General features: G+C 31.9%; 2 long non-coding RNA genes across 2 annotated transcripts; one reads left to right on the top strand and one right to left on the bottom strand.

The window, feature by feature from the left end:
- Nucleotides 1-4326: 4326 nt before the first annotated feature.
- LOC121206161 (uncharacterized) lies at nucleotides 4327-10455 on the bottom strand. The gene is made up of 3 exons (XR_005901149.1): nucleotides 9759-10455; nucleotides 9561-9672; nucleotides 4327-4410 (listed from the first exon to the last, which is right to left on the bottom strand). It is a non-coding gene; the product is annotated as an uncharacterized lncRNA (long non-coding RNA).
- Nucleotides 10456-10538: 83 nt separating this feature from the next.
- LOC107889342 (uncharacterized) lies at nucleotides 10539-16693 on the top strand. The gene is made up of 3 exons (XR_001681728.2): nucleotides 10539-11475; nucleotides 11558-11920; nucleotides 15480-16693. It is a non-coding gene; the product is annotated as an uncharacterized lncRNA (long non-coding RNA).
- Nucleotides 16694-17342: the final 649 nt, after the last annotated feature.

The raw sequence follows: 17342 nt of genomic DNA, 5'->3' as shown, positions 1-17342 counted from the left end.
AAATCTAGTGCAAGTAAAAGACACCAAAGAGAATGAGTATTGAAGGGCTCCCGAAGTGATTACTGACTAGCCTTTGACCCTCTCTCTTTCTTGGTGGCATTGGCTATTTTAGAAGAAAGCAAACATGAGTGAAGGGAGAAAAAGAATCATATAGAAGATGTAGTGTAGTATTTGCTATATACATCACATTTTAAAAGAGACCCGTTTTGCAAGGGTCATTTCAAGTGTAGAAACAATGGTTTCCAACACTTGAGCATGAAATAATAATTGTTTAATGGTATTTTATAAGAAATTCAAAATAATTGAGTCTTTGTAGTGTTACTAGTGTAGCAAGACAAACCCACATTTCCAAGTGGGAAAATCCCCTTACCCTTTAAGCTTAAGTATGCAGATTAATCTTTGCATTGCCCCCACTTGGGTTTATTGGAACTCTCGGGGACCTCGTTCTAAGGAATGCATGACTCCCAAAAGCCCAGCATTCCCACACTCTGCAAATCATCTCGATCTTACTCTAATTTCAATACATTGACTACTCTCTACTCCTTTCTCTTTGCTTTCATAACAATCACTACTAAATATTTGAAGAGATGAGATCAAAACTCATCAATCTTTTCTCAAATATGTGTATCAATGCCAAAAAATCTGATTTATTTATTATTAAAATTATGTTACTATCCCTGAAAAGATTAATTTTCATGTCAACAGTAAAATGTGGATAATACTTTAATTCGTATAAAAAAATTATATGTATTACATAGATTTATATTTAAGGTACAATAACTTGTTTGGCCTTCTAATTTTACAAAAAAAATTTAACCATCAATTTAGTTTTTCGCCTCTTTTAGCTCTTAAATTTGTGGTGTCTGTTAAATCGCCCCAAAATAGATAAAAATGTTAATGTCTGTTAACTTTGCTAAGGTGACGTATAGGTGAATGTCACGTTAGCAATTAATTATTATTTTTTAAATTTAAAAAGTTTCAAAAAATATATATATTTTTAAATATATACTCTTACAAAATTTAAACATATATATTCTATTAATGCATAAATTTATACGCTGAATAAATAATTTTTTAAAATTTTAAGCTGTTTTGAATTATTAATTTTAAGATTTTTAAATTAGGTGCAAAGGATTGTTTATGAATATGTTAGTATATGGTTGATTTATGCGATCTATGAGTAAATATTATTTTCATCCGCATAAAATTAAAATTTTTATAGTAGAAAAATTATAAACAATACTTTAAATTAATATAATAGATATATTAAATTTATTAAAAATTTACATATATAATAACTATAATTACATGAATAAATTTAAAGGTTTAATTATTAAAATATTAATTGTATAATATATTATGAAAGTATTAAAATTAATTTACTTTTATTAATGTAAATGAATTTTTTTTTGCCCTTCAATTTTGTAAAAAAAATTTATTTTAGTCTTCCATTTTCTTTGTTTCTTTGTTTTTTTGGTTTTTAAATTTTATTTTTTATTAGATCATCCCAAAATAGATAAAAAAATTTAATATTTTTTAACTTTACTAACATGGCATACACATGGATGCCACGTCCGTATTTAATTCATTTTTTAAATTTTTAAAAGAAAAAAATTCAAAAAAGTATTTTTAAAAATTTAAAATCATTTAAAAATATAAAAAAGTACAATTTTTTAAAATTTAAAAAAATTAAATTAAATGTTGACATATCATTCACGTGTATTCCGTGTCAGTAAAGTTAACAATATTAACTTTTCCATCTATTTTAATATGATTAGAGAAAAAACACAAATTCAAAAATTAAAAAGATTAAAAAATAAATGAAATGTTAAAATGATTTTTTTATATATAAAATTGGAAATTATGGGTTTAAATTAATTAAAGATAAATAAAGAAGGATTTAATTAAAAGATTTGGTTTAGATTCCCAAATCAAAGTATGTTGTAATTGGTTATCGCATCCCGTGAAAAAGCAAAATGATAACGTGGATTAGAGTATAGTTGCCTTCTGTAATCCAATTCCATCAACTATTTCATTATTTTAGTTTAAATGAACTAAGATGGCTTTACACACTATGTAAAGACAAATTGCCTTTGGTCAAATTCCTTTTAAATATCAATGGACTTCAATATTTTATTTATATATATTTTATCTTCTTTTGCCCCCAATAAGTGGTATATAAATACATTATTGATGAAGTTAAAAATGGACTTCAATTACATGTTTTATTTTCTTTTTTAAAGTAATATTTTTATTTTTTTTTCACTGCACCTTAAAGGTTCTTTGCCTTTTTATGTTTGGTCACTATATTTTAATATATGAGTTACTAATAAATTAATTAATAATTTTTAGCCACTCACATGATTTGTTTGAAAAAGAGAAGGATTTTTTAATTATTTTACCATAGTTTTTACTTATATTCCTAATTCTAAATTTAAATTTGTATTAACTATTTTTCATTTTATATCTAATTATTATAATCTATGTCTTTTCCTCATGTTATTATACTAATAATCAAATTAGATGTGTAAAATATATTTTTAAATTTTAATTTTTTTTGAAAATGTATTAAATAATTTTCATATGGATATATTTCTTACATTATATACATATATGGAGATTAGGTTGTAAAAGATGATATTAAAGAAATTTATAATATTGTCACATGGATGATCTGCATGTTGAATTACTTTATAAAAGGTTGATCCATTATTTAAGTGATTATACTTAGTCAGTTGGTTCAGCAATTATTTGTCAGTAAATCTATGCCCCTACCATTTGGAAACTCAAAAATTATCAAAGTTATTGAGTGTGTCCAAGAGGAGAGAAACTTCTTAAATTAATTAATTATGCATTGCTGAAATAATAATAATACTTAATGTCATAGTTGATTCTTCAACTTTTATTCAATATGTAATATGATATTTATACAGAAAAAATGTCTAATTTAGTATTAGTACAATTCTATTCCCTTCAGCTTTAATATCATTTAATTTACATGCTAACTTAGACAACAATGAATAAATGAATGCCGGTTGCCATTAGACGATTAACTTTAAATTTTAAATATAATTTTTTTTTTAGTTTTCAGAGAAAAAGTTTTAGTTTTTTTTATTTATTGTTTAAAAATAGAAATAAAAGATAAATATCAAACAATTTGATCAACCTATAAAAATCATATTCAAAACTCAAAATCAATCATATAACAACATGTGGCATTCATTTATTCGTTGTTGTTAAGCTAACATGTAATTAAACGGGGTTAAAGCTTTAGGGTATATTATACATGGTAGAATAGTACAAGTGCTAAATTATATATTTTCTTTGTACAAGTACCATATTGCAAATTGATTGAAAATTTAAGGATGAATTGTGACATTAATCCTAACAACAACAACAATAATCATCTATACTATTATTTAAACCATTGATTGAGTTAGTGTAACGAGTCAACTGGATACCAACTCATTAGAGAAATTATTAAAAAATATCGTTTTGTATATAAAATAAGTTGTATTATTCTAAGGCATGTTAGTCTTTTTATTTAAAGAAACAATAAATAAGTTGCATATGATGAAATTTGAACCATTGATATTAATGGTAAAATTGTCATGGAGACCCTTGTACTAGGTGTCAAATTGTATTTTCCCCCTCTACTAAAATGAATAGTTAGTGCCTATATGTTAGATCAAAGAGCAAACTAGTCATTTATATTAAAAATTTCCATCTACTTTTACTATTAAAAACTCGTGTGGTTAACAAAATTACTAGATTGTTACATGTGGTAGGCCAGATGTACGTCATGCTTATGTTTTACCTTTATGGTAGCTTTATCCATGACATTTACATCAATATAACTTTAATTTTATCACTCAACCAATACTTTATCTTAAAATATTTTGTACATTTTAATTTTATTATGCATACTTTATTACCTCTATCAGTTGTATATATTTATAATGTTATTAATTGAGTTGGTGTCACAAGTTAACTCGACATCAATTCAATATTGATGACAACACTACAAGAAGCAATTGTAGTACATTTAATATTCTTAATATGTCTAAATTTTATTTTACTCACAATTTAATTTTTTTACTCTAATATTATACATATTATATATATTGTTATTAATTAGTTTTAAATTATATACTTAATTATTTATCGTTAAACATACCATTAATCCATTATATTCTATATATATAATTATTTATTGTAGACTTAAAAGGTATGATATGGTGAACCCTAAAATTAATATAATTAATATGAAATACAATAAAAACATTTAATTTCCACCCTTGATAAAATAAGAAGAATTACCTGTCATTCCATTCCAGAGGCCAAAATGTTGTAACTATTTTAAGACGGTCAACCCAACGCACAACAGCCGACCAGCAATTCATCTAGTCTCTGATAACATTAGATATTATTTGAATATAATAAAAAAATAGTAAATATTATGATGTAATACGAAAATTAAGATGATGATTCATGATTATTTAAGTGATTATAGCAAAAAAAACTTATATAAATGAAATTATTTATACATCAAGATTTACATATAAAAAAAATACAAATCCTCAAAAAATATTTTTTAAAATTTATTAATACATCAAAATTTTCTTATATTTTAAATATGATAAAATATTAAATTTAGTCTGTAATTAAAAAAACGAAAAGATATTTAATTTGTTGGAATTGGGATCAGCCACCGCCCACATGTGGTAAATGAATTAAATGGAGACAGTGTCACGTCGTTTCAGATATTAGCGTCCAATTTCACCAACACGTTTCTGTTTTTTATTGATTCACTCACTAATTAAAGTATAATTACTTATTTACCCAAAATTATTTTAGTTGTGGATTTAATTTTTTACCTCTTTTAATATTTTAATTTATATTTTTTGACAAATTACTTAAAAATAGATGAAAATAAGTATTAGCAAAAAGAAAGTTAACAAATGTTAATATTAATAATGTGTCATATACGTAGATTGTCACGTGGATGATATGTTAATAATTAATTAATTTTTTAAAATTTTAAAAATATTTTTTTTAATTTTTTAATAATTTTAATGATTCTTAAATTCAAAAAATAGTTCTTATATGTTTTTTAAATTTTTAAAAAATTAATTAAAGGTTGACGTATTATCCACATAGCAATTCACGCGTATACCATGTCAGCAAAGTTAAAAAATTTTAATTTTTTTATTAATTTTAGGGTGATTTGATAAATTACACAAATTTAAGAATTAAAAATAAAAAAATTAAAAAAACTTTTTTTTTAAATTAGAGGGCTAAATAAATTATTATGCTTTAATTAATTATGTACCACTTTTTCGATTACTGTATTTTTATTTTTAAAAATTAAAATTTTTAATTTTATAAATTTTAATAGCAAGATTATGAAATAAATATTTTTATTTTAAAATATTACACCAATAAATTTAATAAAATAATAACAATAATAATTAGATTAAATTTTAAAATTTAGAAATAAAATACTAAATTTCAAAAAATAAAGCTACAAAGATTATATTAAAATTGTGAACAGTATGACAATTTTTAACTTTTAGGAGTAATTTGTTTAGGCTTTTGCAGCCTTTTGTTTTCAAAAGGTTCAGACTGAGGCAGCAGGCAGGTCTCAGATGAACCAATTATTCGTTTTTCCAGGCTTGCACAAATAAACATGCTCTACCGCCCAAACTGTCACCAATCTTTACTAATATCTTTTAAGCTACATTTAGCTTTCGGATAGATTTTATTTTGATGACCTAATATAATTTTTTTTAATTTATCATTTTAGATTTTAAAATTTTAGGCTCGTTATTTTTATTATTTTTATTACTCTAATAATAAATTTAATTATTAATGTGTACAAATTTTATTAATTAATTCTAATTATAAAAAATTCAATAATTTTATTCCTTAACATTTATAAAATTTAATAATTTAATTTTAAATAAAAAAATTTTAAAAATATTAAAAAATATATATTTTTGGTTGAAAAAGATAAAAATGATTTAAAAAATCTAAAAAGCATAATAAAATACTAAAATATATGTACTAAAAATAATTTATTTAGTAATAATATTTGACAACCTAAAACTTTGACAACTTTCTTGACTACTAATGCTATTCAATTCAAGCTATGCGCACGACTTTGGCCAATCTTTGGCATCCTCGTGGGGGGAATACCAATAGCGGATATGGGTGAGAAACAATATCTATTCAAATTCTACTATGACATTAATATCGATAGGGTGATAGATGGCAGTCCATGGACGTTCAATAATCATCCCCTAGTTTTTCATACGCTTAAATCGAGGGAGGATCTATTGAGGGTGCCATTGTACTACGTCGATTATTGGTATTAGATTAATGATCTTCTGACGGGGTTGATGTTTGAAAGTATGACGAGGTAGTTTGGAGCTTTGTTGAGATCTTTTGTGGATTATGATACGAAGTCAGTTAGTAAGTGTTTTGAAGGGTATAGGCGGATTCGGGTATAGATTGACATTCGAGAGCCTTTGAAAAGGAATAAAAAGATTGCCTTGTCACATAATCATTATGTTTGTCAAATTCTAGTATGAACGACTGTCTCTCTTCTGTTTATTATATGGTTATTTGGGGCACGGTGAGGGCTTCTGCTCTGTTCAGATCGTATATGGCAAGAAAGAGATACTGTTTGAGTGGGATCTTTCCATTAAGGCGATACCTCGACGGGCATGGGTGGCTACAAGTTGTTGGCTTCGGGAAGATGGGGATACTTTGTGGGTTCCCAATAGTAAAATGGTACTTCTTCAAGATGAACCCATTAGACAAGATGTCATCTAGGGTTTCTTCACTGGAGTGCGGACGCATGATAGAGTTGGCATAATTCTTAAGATTAATTTGGATGGTTGTACCGAGGAAGTAGGGGACACTGATGAAGGTTGCACATTCACATGGCCCTGTTATGGTAGAAGATTTTCCTAGGTGTTAGGAGAAGGGAAAAAACAACCACGTATGTCTCTGCTCTTTTTCGTTTCTTCTGTGACAAATTTGGAGAGGGTTTTTGCTGAGCAAACTCATGTTCAATTTACAGAATTTTTGGCTACCCCTGTAGGGTAGGGAAGCTGACTGTAATAATGATTCTTATTTGGAACGTTCGGGGGTTGGGGAGTCCCTGGGCTGTGCGTTGCCTTCGATTGGTGCTGAGGGAGGAAAATACCACTGTAGCTTTTTTCATGGAAACAAACTTACAGAGTTCGCGTATGGAGAAACTTCGAATGAGTTGGGGGAATATTGATAGTTTGGATGTGGGTAGTGATGGTTCAAGAGGTGGTTTATCCTTGTGTTGGAAATAAGGGAGTCTAGTTTCACTTTAGTCTTTTTCCAAAAATTATATTGATGTTTCATTTGAGGATGATTCGAACAGTAATAGATAGAGATTCACAAGCTTTTACGGTCTTCTTGAAGAGGCTCATCACTGTCAATCTTGGGATTTATTGCACAGACTTTCTTCTAAGGATCCTACTCTGTGGCTTGTTATGGAGGATTTCAATGAAATTGCATTTTCTCATGGAAAATAGGGTGGTCATCTTCGTGGTGAATGAGGGATAAAGGCTTTTTGATTGATCCTTGCTGATTGTAATCTCTCAAATTTGGGTTTTGAGGGTCGTTGGTATACATGGGAGTAGGGCCAAACATATATGAGAAAGGTTCGATTGAGGAATGGCTACCTCAGTATGGCGTGACTTGTTTTCGACTTCCACTATCTCTAATGTCTTTATGGTGTCTTGAAGAGTTGAGTAAGGTAGATTCGAAAGATGGGGTGCTAGGGGATTTGGTCATTATTAGGTTGTTGATGAATATGGAAATTGATAAGGGTGTGATGTATTGGGAACAAAGGGTACGAATCAATTGGCTTTGTAACATGGACCGCAAAAAGAAATTTTTTCACTGATTTGCTTCAGTTCGGCATAGACTTAAACATGTTGAACGGCTTGAAAATATGATTGGTTGAATTACTAATGTGGATGAGGGTGTTAGATAGGTGGCGTGTGGTTACTTCTCGGATCTTTTTACTTCACAAGGTTGAAGGGATTTGATCCATATTCTCTCGGGTATTCACCCTCACATTTTTTAGGATATGAATGCTTTTCTTTGTTCGAGGTTTTGTGAAAAGGAAATTGTAGTTGCCCCTTAATGATTTGGGTTCTACCAAGGAACCGAGTGAAGATAGAATGCCTGCTTTGTTTTACCAAACTTATTAACATATTGTTGGTAAAGAGGTTAGTCAATTCTGCTCAGGTATTTTGAACGATGAGATGTTTATGGCGGGCAATAACCATGCCAATATAGTGTTGACTCCAAAACATGCCAAACCTACAACTATGTCCCACTTTCAGCCTATAAGCCTTTGAAACATATTATTTAAGATTATTTCAAAGACCATTGTAAATAGATTGTAGGTTGTCATGCCCCATTAATCGATGAGGCTCAGAGTGCTTTTATGCATGGTCGAGTGATAATCGATAATGTTGTGGTGGCCTTTGAGGTGTTACACTCCTTTTAGAAATGTCGACGAGGTCAATTGGGCTTGTATGCTTTGAAGTTGGATATTGGTAAGGCATAAGATAGGGTTGAGTGACATTTCATAAAAGCATTTATTTTAAAGTTGGGATTTGCCTCCAAGTCGATGGATCTTATTATTCGTTGTGTACGATCAATTAGTTATTCAGTTTTGATTAATGGAACAGTGCAAGGGCATATAGTTTCGATGAAAGGTCTTCGACAAGATGATCCTTTGAGCCATTTTTTGTTCTTTTTCTATAGTGAAGGGCTCTCGTTTTTGTTACAATTGGCTATTCAGGATAGTTTGGTATAAGGTGTTAGGGTGTCCAGAATTGGTCTAGTGATTTCCCACTTGTTCTTTGTTAATGACAGTTTAATCTTTGGGGAGGCTACTTTGGGTGGCGCTGCGAATATTAAGGCTTTTCTCAATGAGTATGAGGAATGTTTGGGACAAATTGTTAACTATGACAAATATCTCATCTGTTTCAGCCTGAATGATGGTATTAATACAAGGGAATGATTGTGCTGGAATTAGGGGTACGAAGTTCGAATGACCCGAAAAGGTATCTTGGTATGCCAATTACAGTGTGGTGCAATAAAAAGTTAGCCTTTCGCCACATTAAGGAATAGGTTCTGGGACAAATTGATGGTTGGTGTACAAGGTGCTTGTCGTAGGGGGTAAAGAGATCTTTATCAAGTATATTCTACAAGCCATTCCAACATATGTTATGTATTGCTTTCTTTTGTCAAGTTCTTTCTATAGGGAGTTGGAGTTTATTCTTTATCGATATTGGTGGTAGAAATACAACTCGTAACGTGGAATTCATTGGTGTTCTTAGGATGCTATTTGCAACTTAGGTTCGTTTGTTTACATGTAAAAGGTTTTAAAGAAAATGTTTTCTGCATTTTCTTGTGTTTATTTCATTGAAAATAGTTTGGTCAACGGAAAATGACTTATAGATCAAGGTAAAATAAACCAATATTCCTGTAAAATGACTTACCTTTTTGAGGAAGGTTTGCCCGTGTGGTTGGACCTGAGTTTCTTCTAGCAACTGAACCTTTTTTAGGAGGGTTTGGCAGGGTGGGTGCAACTTCTCTTCTCCAGAAGTACCTCTAGAACACGATTGACCCTTTTAGTCACAATTTGGGCATTATGATACACATGAGAGGATATGACAATCAAGACAGGATGTTGTTACCTTTGGGACCATCAGTTGGAATGGCTGTTCACAGCTTCAATTGTCTGACCCACTCTGATATTGGGGTTTTGGTGGCCAACTGTAGACCCTTTTGTTAGGGTTAACTTCAATAATAGTTTTTCCAGCCAACTGGGTGCTGCAAGGCCAAGAGTTTTCATTCGCAATGCCTCTGGTTTGTTCATGGGGTTTACTTATTTCTGGAATGAGTATGTTTCATCGTTGTTGATTACAGAAGCTTGGGCTGGCTTGCAGACGATTCGGTTTGTGAAGGATATGGGCTTCAGATCAGTGGAGGTTGAGGGCAACTCGAGCGTGGACATTTCGAAATTCCAATCTACCAACGTTGATCAATCAAAATTTTATGTCTTGGAATCAAAGAAAATTGGTTTGGCTTTGAGAAGTGCATTTATTCTAATACAATACAAATATATGCAATGTGATACCAAAATTTCATTTTCTTCCCTCTTTAGAAATTTGGTTTTGCAAATTTAAAATTTTCATCGAATAACTCAAAATTTTCAGATTTTGGTAACTGAAATTTGGAAAAAAAATTAGAATTTTTTTTAAATCCTTTCGGCTTTCCTTCAAGATATGATCCTTTTTTTTTGAAGCTAATATGCAGATTAGGCTTTATTATAAAATCAATAATACAAGACAATAATTCTAATGGAAAGAAAAATGAAAAAGAAGCTCGGGAATATAGTAGGGCCCGGAAATTTCAAAACAGGAGACCAAGACATAAACTAAAACCAAATCCTAATAGCAAAATTAAAGAAACAAAAGCCCAAGGTAAAAATGTTTACCCAGAAAAATCAAACAAAAGAAAAAATCAGAATACTCTAGAATCCGCATTAAATGCCATTACTCTGCCCAATCTGAAAAACATTCTGAATTCATTTTGTCTTATCATCTGCCACTGCTTATTGAAGACGCTTTCAGTTTCTAAGAAGAGCTTTTTCCACCGATCTTTTTGATTTCCAATTCAAACTCTCCATTCTTCATCTTTTGTCTTTCATTTTCAGTCTGGTTCTCTTACACTATCCCTTTCTTTCTGTTTTTCTACATATTCAGGGACTCTTCCTATTAGGAAAATCTCTTTCTTACTCTTCAGTGTTTCAGCTGCAATAGAGTTTACTAGGCTCTTTTCTGTTCGTGGAGTGTATTCAAATTTGCACTTTCTAAATTTAAAATAAGACCTGTTGAATATCATGTATATAAGCGCCTATCAGTGATTTATCCTGACTGTGCGTCTTGCATTTTTTATTATTATTGATACTGAATCACCTTCAATAATAATGTTTTTCCATTGCATGTCGATACCGATTTGTGTTGCTCTTCGACACGCAAGTGCCTCCGCAACAAAAGCTGATGCAACTTGTTGATGGATCTCCGAACATGCTAATAGATCCTTACCTTCACTATTTCTAACCACAATCTCCAGTGCTGAATGGCAAGATCTCCAATTATATGCGGCGTCAAAGTTGATCTTTACAAACTAATCAGATGGGTGCTGCCATTTACTGATGACTGGAAAACTTTGGGGCTTCTCTTTTCAATCTCTTTTAATTCTAAAATGTAGCTGTTCATAAAACTCACTATTTTCTTTCCAGATCTGCTGACCTTCCTATGCACTCTAGCGTTCCTGTCTCCCGATATTGCCCATAAAACGCAACAAAAAATCCTACACTGGAATGAGGCGCTCTGCTCAAAAACCCAGGTAAGCCACTGTAAAAACTCCAAATGAGGTTCAAGTAGAAAAGTCTGGCATGCTAACTCTCTCTGTACTGATACTGAGGCAGGACATTCACGGAAGAGATGGTCCATAGTCTCTGTTCCTTTTTCACACATGGGGCATATCGTAGTGTTTATTAACTTTCGATGTTGCATGTTGACCCGTATAGGAAGATAATTCCATGATATTTTCTAGACTGTAATTTTAATTTTTAAAGGTAGATTAAGTAGCCATAAATTTTTTATAAAATCTCTTGTAGTTGGTTTGTAAAGCATAAGCTCTAAGATCTTTTTCAATGCTTTGTAATAGTTTATAAGTGCTACGCACTCTGTACTCTCCTGAAGGCTTACTGCTCCAAGCTAGAAAATCCTCGTGGGGTTCAACTATTAGTGGGATGCGCAAAATTCTATTAACTACTTCCTCTGTAAAGGTAGAAACTATCAACTCATTTTTCCATATTCTGCTATTGGTATCAATTAACTCAACAACTTTAAAATTGCTTAAATTATTAACTAAAGATGATAATCTGAAATTTCTTGTATCGAAAATCCAAACATCATTAAGAACTGAAATGTTCGTACCCCTGTCTATCTTCCAACATAGTCCCTCCTTTAAAATGCCCTTCGTTGCCCATATGCTTTCCACGTATACGAACAATTATTCCTCAAATGCATATCTAAAAAACTTTCACTCGAAAAATATTTTTCTTTTAAAACTTGTGCAACTAAAGAATTTAGATTATTTAGGATTCTCCATCCTTGCTTCGCTAATAATGAGACATTAAATTGGGCCATGCTCCTAAATTCCATTCTCCCCTCTTCCTTAGGTCGACATAGATACTTCCACTGGCACCAATGAATTCCTTTTTTACCATGTGCTTTTTGCCACCAGAATTTAGAAAAAATGCTTTCTAATTCTCCACAAAGAGATTTTGGTAGAAGAAAACAAGACATAGCATACGTTAGTATAGCTTGAAGCATTGATTTTATGAATACTTCCTTAACTCATTGTGATAATAGTTTGGTGCTCCATCCTTTAATTCTAGAGTGAATCTTCTCTTTAAGATTTTGAAAAGACTCATTCTTTCGTCTGCCAACCATATTAGGGAGACTTAGGTACTTTTCCATGTTTGTTGATCTTCTTATACCTAAGATTGTCGATACTTCACCTTTCTTCTCTTCTGATGTGTTCGAACTGTAGAAGATAGTAGATTTATCAAAATTTACACATTGGCCTGAGCACATTTCATACTTTTTCAGAATTCATTTTAGTATCATCTCTCCTCTGTCTGATACTTCCCCAAACAATATACAATCATCTGCAAAAAGTAGATGTGATGTCTCTGGACCCCTCTTACTAACCTTAGCACCCTTTAGCAAGCCTTCCTTCGTTGCTAGTCGCATCAGCGATGAAAGACCCTCACTGCATAATAGAAAAATGAAAAGACTTAGAGGATCTCCCTGACGCAAGCCTCTAATGGACTAAAAAATTCTCCCTCTTCCCCCATTTATATTCATTGCATAGAATGATGTGGTAATGCATTTCATGATTAGATCCACCCATTCCTTTGCAAAACCCATCCTTAGCATTACTTCCTTAAGAAAACCCCACTCAACTCTATCATAGGCTTTGCTCATATCAAGCTTGAATACTATATATCCTTTTTTTCCTATGCGCTTTTTCGAAAACTATGCAAAACCTTATAAGTTAAAAGCACATTATCTGAAATCAGCTTGCCTAGGACAAAGGCACTTTGGGCCGCATCAATACATTTCCCAATTACAGCTTGAAGTCGATTTGCAATGGTCTTTGCCATAATTTTATATAGGACCGAACACAAACTATTAGGTCTGTAGTTGGCTAGACTTGTAGGATTTGGGGTTTTTGTAATCAACACGATATCTATTAGGTTGAGAGGGCTAAAACTCTTATCACTATTTAAAATTCCCAAACAAAACTTTAACATCCTTCCCTACTATATGCCAATATTTTTGAAAAAATAGTGCTGGAAAACCATCAGATCCTGGTGCTTTAGTAGGTCTCATTCCTTTCAAAGCCGAATGCACTTCTTATTCGGTATAAGTTGACAATAAAACAATATTAATATCTGACGAAATATTGTTTTCTATGCCCATTAAGAGATAAGATAGATCCCTAATTCCATTTGATGTGAATAGCTTCTGAAAAAATAAGGTAGCAGCTTCGTTGATCTCACTTATTCTAGTAGTCTCCCCTCCTCCATCAAGCTTCAACCTAGAGATTGTGTTTATTCGTCTCCGAAAAGAAGCATACTTATGAAAAAAGGCTAAATTCTTGTCCCTTACTTTAAGCCAGTTTGCCCTTGCTCTTTGCTCCCAATAGAGTTCATCTTTATCAATTTCCATATTAAGGTAAATCTTGGTGCCAACAATTTTTGCTATCGTATCATCATCCATTTCTTCTGACATCAGCTTATCCAGTTTCTTAGTAAGCTTTTTCTTTAATCCCTCTTGCCTTTTTTTAATTGATCTTGCCCATGCCGTTAAATTAGATTGTAATCTCTCAAGTTTCTCCATTATTGTTTTTGTCGTTGATCCCCATGATACTTTAATTTTTTCCTCCAGCGTTTCCTCCATGATCCACCACGCCTTAATTTTAAAACGTAGGTTTCCCAAATAAATGTTTCTACTATTTGTATTTAGAAGAAGTAGACAGTGATCAGACATAGAATAAAATAAATGTTGAATGTTACCTGTTGGAAAAAGATGCCGCTATTTGTCATTTGCAACTCCCCTACCAAGTTTTTCTCTGATATTTGTTTCTGGAAAATTTCTTCTTTTCCATGTAAACCAAACCCCCGAATATCCCATATCTTCTAACTGACACTCTTCTAGAGTCTCTCAGAAGGCCTCTATTCTCCTCTCCTCACTTGGTACTCCTCTACTTTTTTTAAAAGAATACATAATTTCGTTAAAATTACCACTCACCAACTATGGCTGTGTTTGATCTTGCCCCAATTTCCTTAGCAGATTCCAAGAAACATTTTTGTTATTAACATAAGGTGAACCATAGAAACCCGTGAATCTCCAGTCTTTTTTTGTCATTTTCCTCTTTAACCATAACGTCAATGTGGTTCTTAGAGAAACTTCTTAAATTAACTATGACATCATCTTTCCATGTTAAATATAGTCCACCTTGCGAGCCCTCTGCTCCAACATCAATCACATTCAAAAAACCACATCTCATTCTAACCTGTTCCATACGCTGCTTATCAATTCTTGTTTCCATTAAGAAGATCAAGTGAGGATTGTGCTGCTGTAAAAAGTACCGCAGCCTTCTTACTGCTCGTGGACTCCCAATCTATAGTCATTCCAGCTTATACTTTTCATTGCATCCAATCGGCTTGCCTACTGGCAGCCGCCGATCCCATAAATTTTGAAACATCATTCTGCTCTATAATTTCAATCATTGCTTATGGTAAAACTTTTTCACGACCTTCTTTACTTTTTCACTACCCTCTTTTCCTTCTTTTTTCAATTGTTTTTTTTCCATTGTCATATACAAACTCTAGACAACAACTTTCAACTCCTTCTTCAAGGGTTTTCCTCTTCTTTGTACTGCTATTACTTTTTCCTTGATTTATCATGACTACTGGTGCAATTCTTTTCCAACTTGTCTTCTTGGTAAAATTTGAAATATTAATCTGCTTATCCTTACTTTCATCTAGCTATTCATCTTTTTTTATTAGAGATGCTTCCTCCTGCTTCTCGATCGCCTCTTCTACTTCAGTCTATTTCAGAATCCTTTGTGACCTCCAAGACCTGTTATTTCCCTCAATAGGTGTTTTAATACTAGTTGGCAGTAACTCTGTACCACCTGTATAAGAGCATTAAACTCCCACCTTTTTTGAAAAAGCATTAAATTTCATGCTCTCCTTCCCAATTAAATTAAATTCTGCTTTTAAAGCCAACGTGTAAGGTGGATCTTCTCTAAATTTTTCTTTTTTACAGGATTTAACTCAAGGCAGTCTTTAAGACCGTGCCCGATTCTTCCACAGCCAAAGCAAAACATCGGCAGTTTCTCATACTTGAAGGAAATCCACAATTGATTAATATTATCAATTGAGACAAAAATACCTCGTCGAAGGGGTTTCTGCACATCCAAATTAACCCTCAGATGACATGTGTCCCCATTGGTTTCAGATCTGATTACCCCACCAAACGTGACACCAATGGCATGTAAAAGATCCTTCTTATCAAACTCTGGTAAGCACGATTCTATTTTTATCCAAAACGGTGATGAAGTAAGTCAAATCTGTGCCCTTTCCATCGATTGAATTAATCTGTCAAACAATATAATACTTTTACGGAAAAACCATGGTCTACCATCCATAATTGTCTCCAGATCCTCTTCTAATTTAAACTCTATCAAAAATAAATTCTGCCCTACCATCAGAGTTTCAATTTTTTTCCTTGTCTTCCATATACTTCTCATCTGTGCTTTAAAACTTTCAGGATTATAAAACTTCTCTGTCTAGATTGTACAAATCAAAGTTGGTTTTGCACTTGGCACCACCATCAAACCTTTAACTGATAATTGAATAAGTTCTTCTGTTAAAAGGGAAATCTCATCTCTCCCCTCTCTATCATCACCACTACTTTCCTCCATCCCAAGCTACAACAACTATTGCTCTCTCTAGGACTCTTAGCAAAGCACTCTTGGCGACTAGGTTTTTTTTTTTGACATGATCCCTTTATTTTCTCTTGTGAAATCTAAAGCCTAAATCCCAAAAAATAGTTTGATAAACATGTTAATTTGCATATTTTTTGTGTTTAATTTGGTTTATTTTTTAATTGAACCCTGCTAATTAAGTGCTTTTATAATTTAATCTTGTCAGGGATGCAATTAGTTAAAAATAAGCTAAAAAGGGCCAATTTGAAAGACAATCATTGAAATGGGGCCAAATAAAAAAGGTGGAGGAAGCCAATGACACATCAAATATTTTGACTTTGTAAAAGCCAAAAATAGGAAAATCTTATTTTATTTTATTTTATTTTTGATTTTATATTAAATTAGTTTAGGCTAAATTTAGTAAACCCCATGTATATAAATAGGGGCTTTATGTTCTTAGAAAATCATCCATTACTTTTGTATTCCTACTTGGAATTGGATTATTCTCTCTTTTCCTATTTCCATTTGGAATTGAATTATTTTCTTTTCTCTTTCACTTTGACGTGAGAATTTTGTCCATCTCATTTCAATTTCTTTGTTTTTTCTAAATTCGTCCAATTGCTTCCCAAGCCTTTTATCCTCCAATTTCTTCCATTATCATACAAATTCAATCACCTTCCACAACTTATAAGCATGAATAAATTCATACTTTACTAAATTTCATCTTAGCTTTAGGTCGATGTTCTTTCCGGTCGGGAATCATGAGATACGAATTCATGCTAAAATCCGTCCAATCGGTATTCATTCTTTTCCTAAGTATCGGGATTGACAACTCATCCCTTAAGGTTAACTTGATTACAAGTCAAAAAGTGCACGTTGAGTTGGAATCGTGTTAGCTGACAGTTAGAGAAACAAGTCAGCCGTGCTGTATTCGGATCTCCGAGAACAAATCGAGGAAGAGGTGATCAGATTTAAACGACCCACGTGGTTGAGGCCGTTAATTCGAGTTGGGTTCTTCAGAATGCAAGGCTGCCGGAATCTTGAATCGGGAACACGTGTATCTCGGTTAAATAATCGGTAAGGGTTAGTTTGCCGGTCGTATCGGAACCAGTTACGAGAGGAAGAATTGGTGGTTAGGACGTTCTTAACTACTATAACCAGCTTATCATTTGGAGGAGAAGATAAATTTTCAATGATCGATT

Source organism: Gossypium hirsutum, chromosome A09, assembly GCF_007990345.1.
Source record: "Gossypium hirsutum isolate 1008001.06 chromosome A09, Gossypium_hirsutum_v2.1, whole genome shotgun sequence".
NCBI lineage: Eukaryota > Viridiplantae > Streptophyta > Magnoliopsida > Malvales > Malvaceae > Gossypium > Gossypium hirsutum.
The sequence above is the reverse complement of the archived record's forward strand: the minus strand, read 5'-3'. Positions and strand labels throughout refer to the sequence as shown.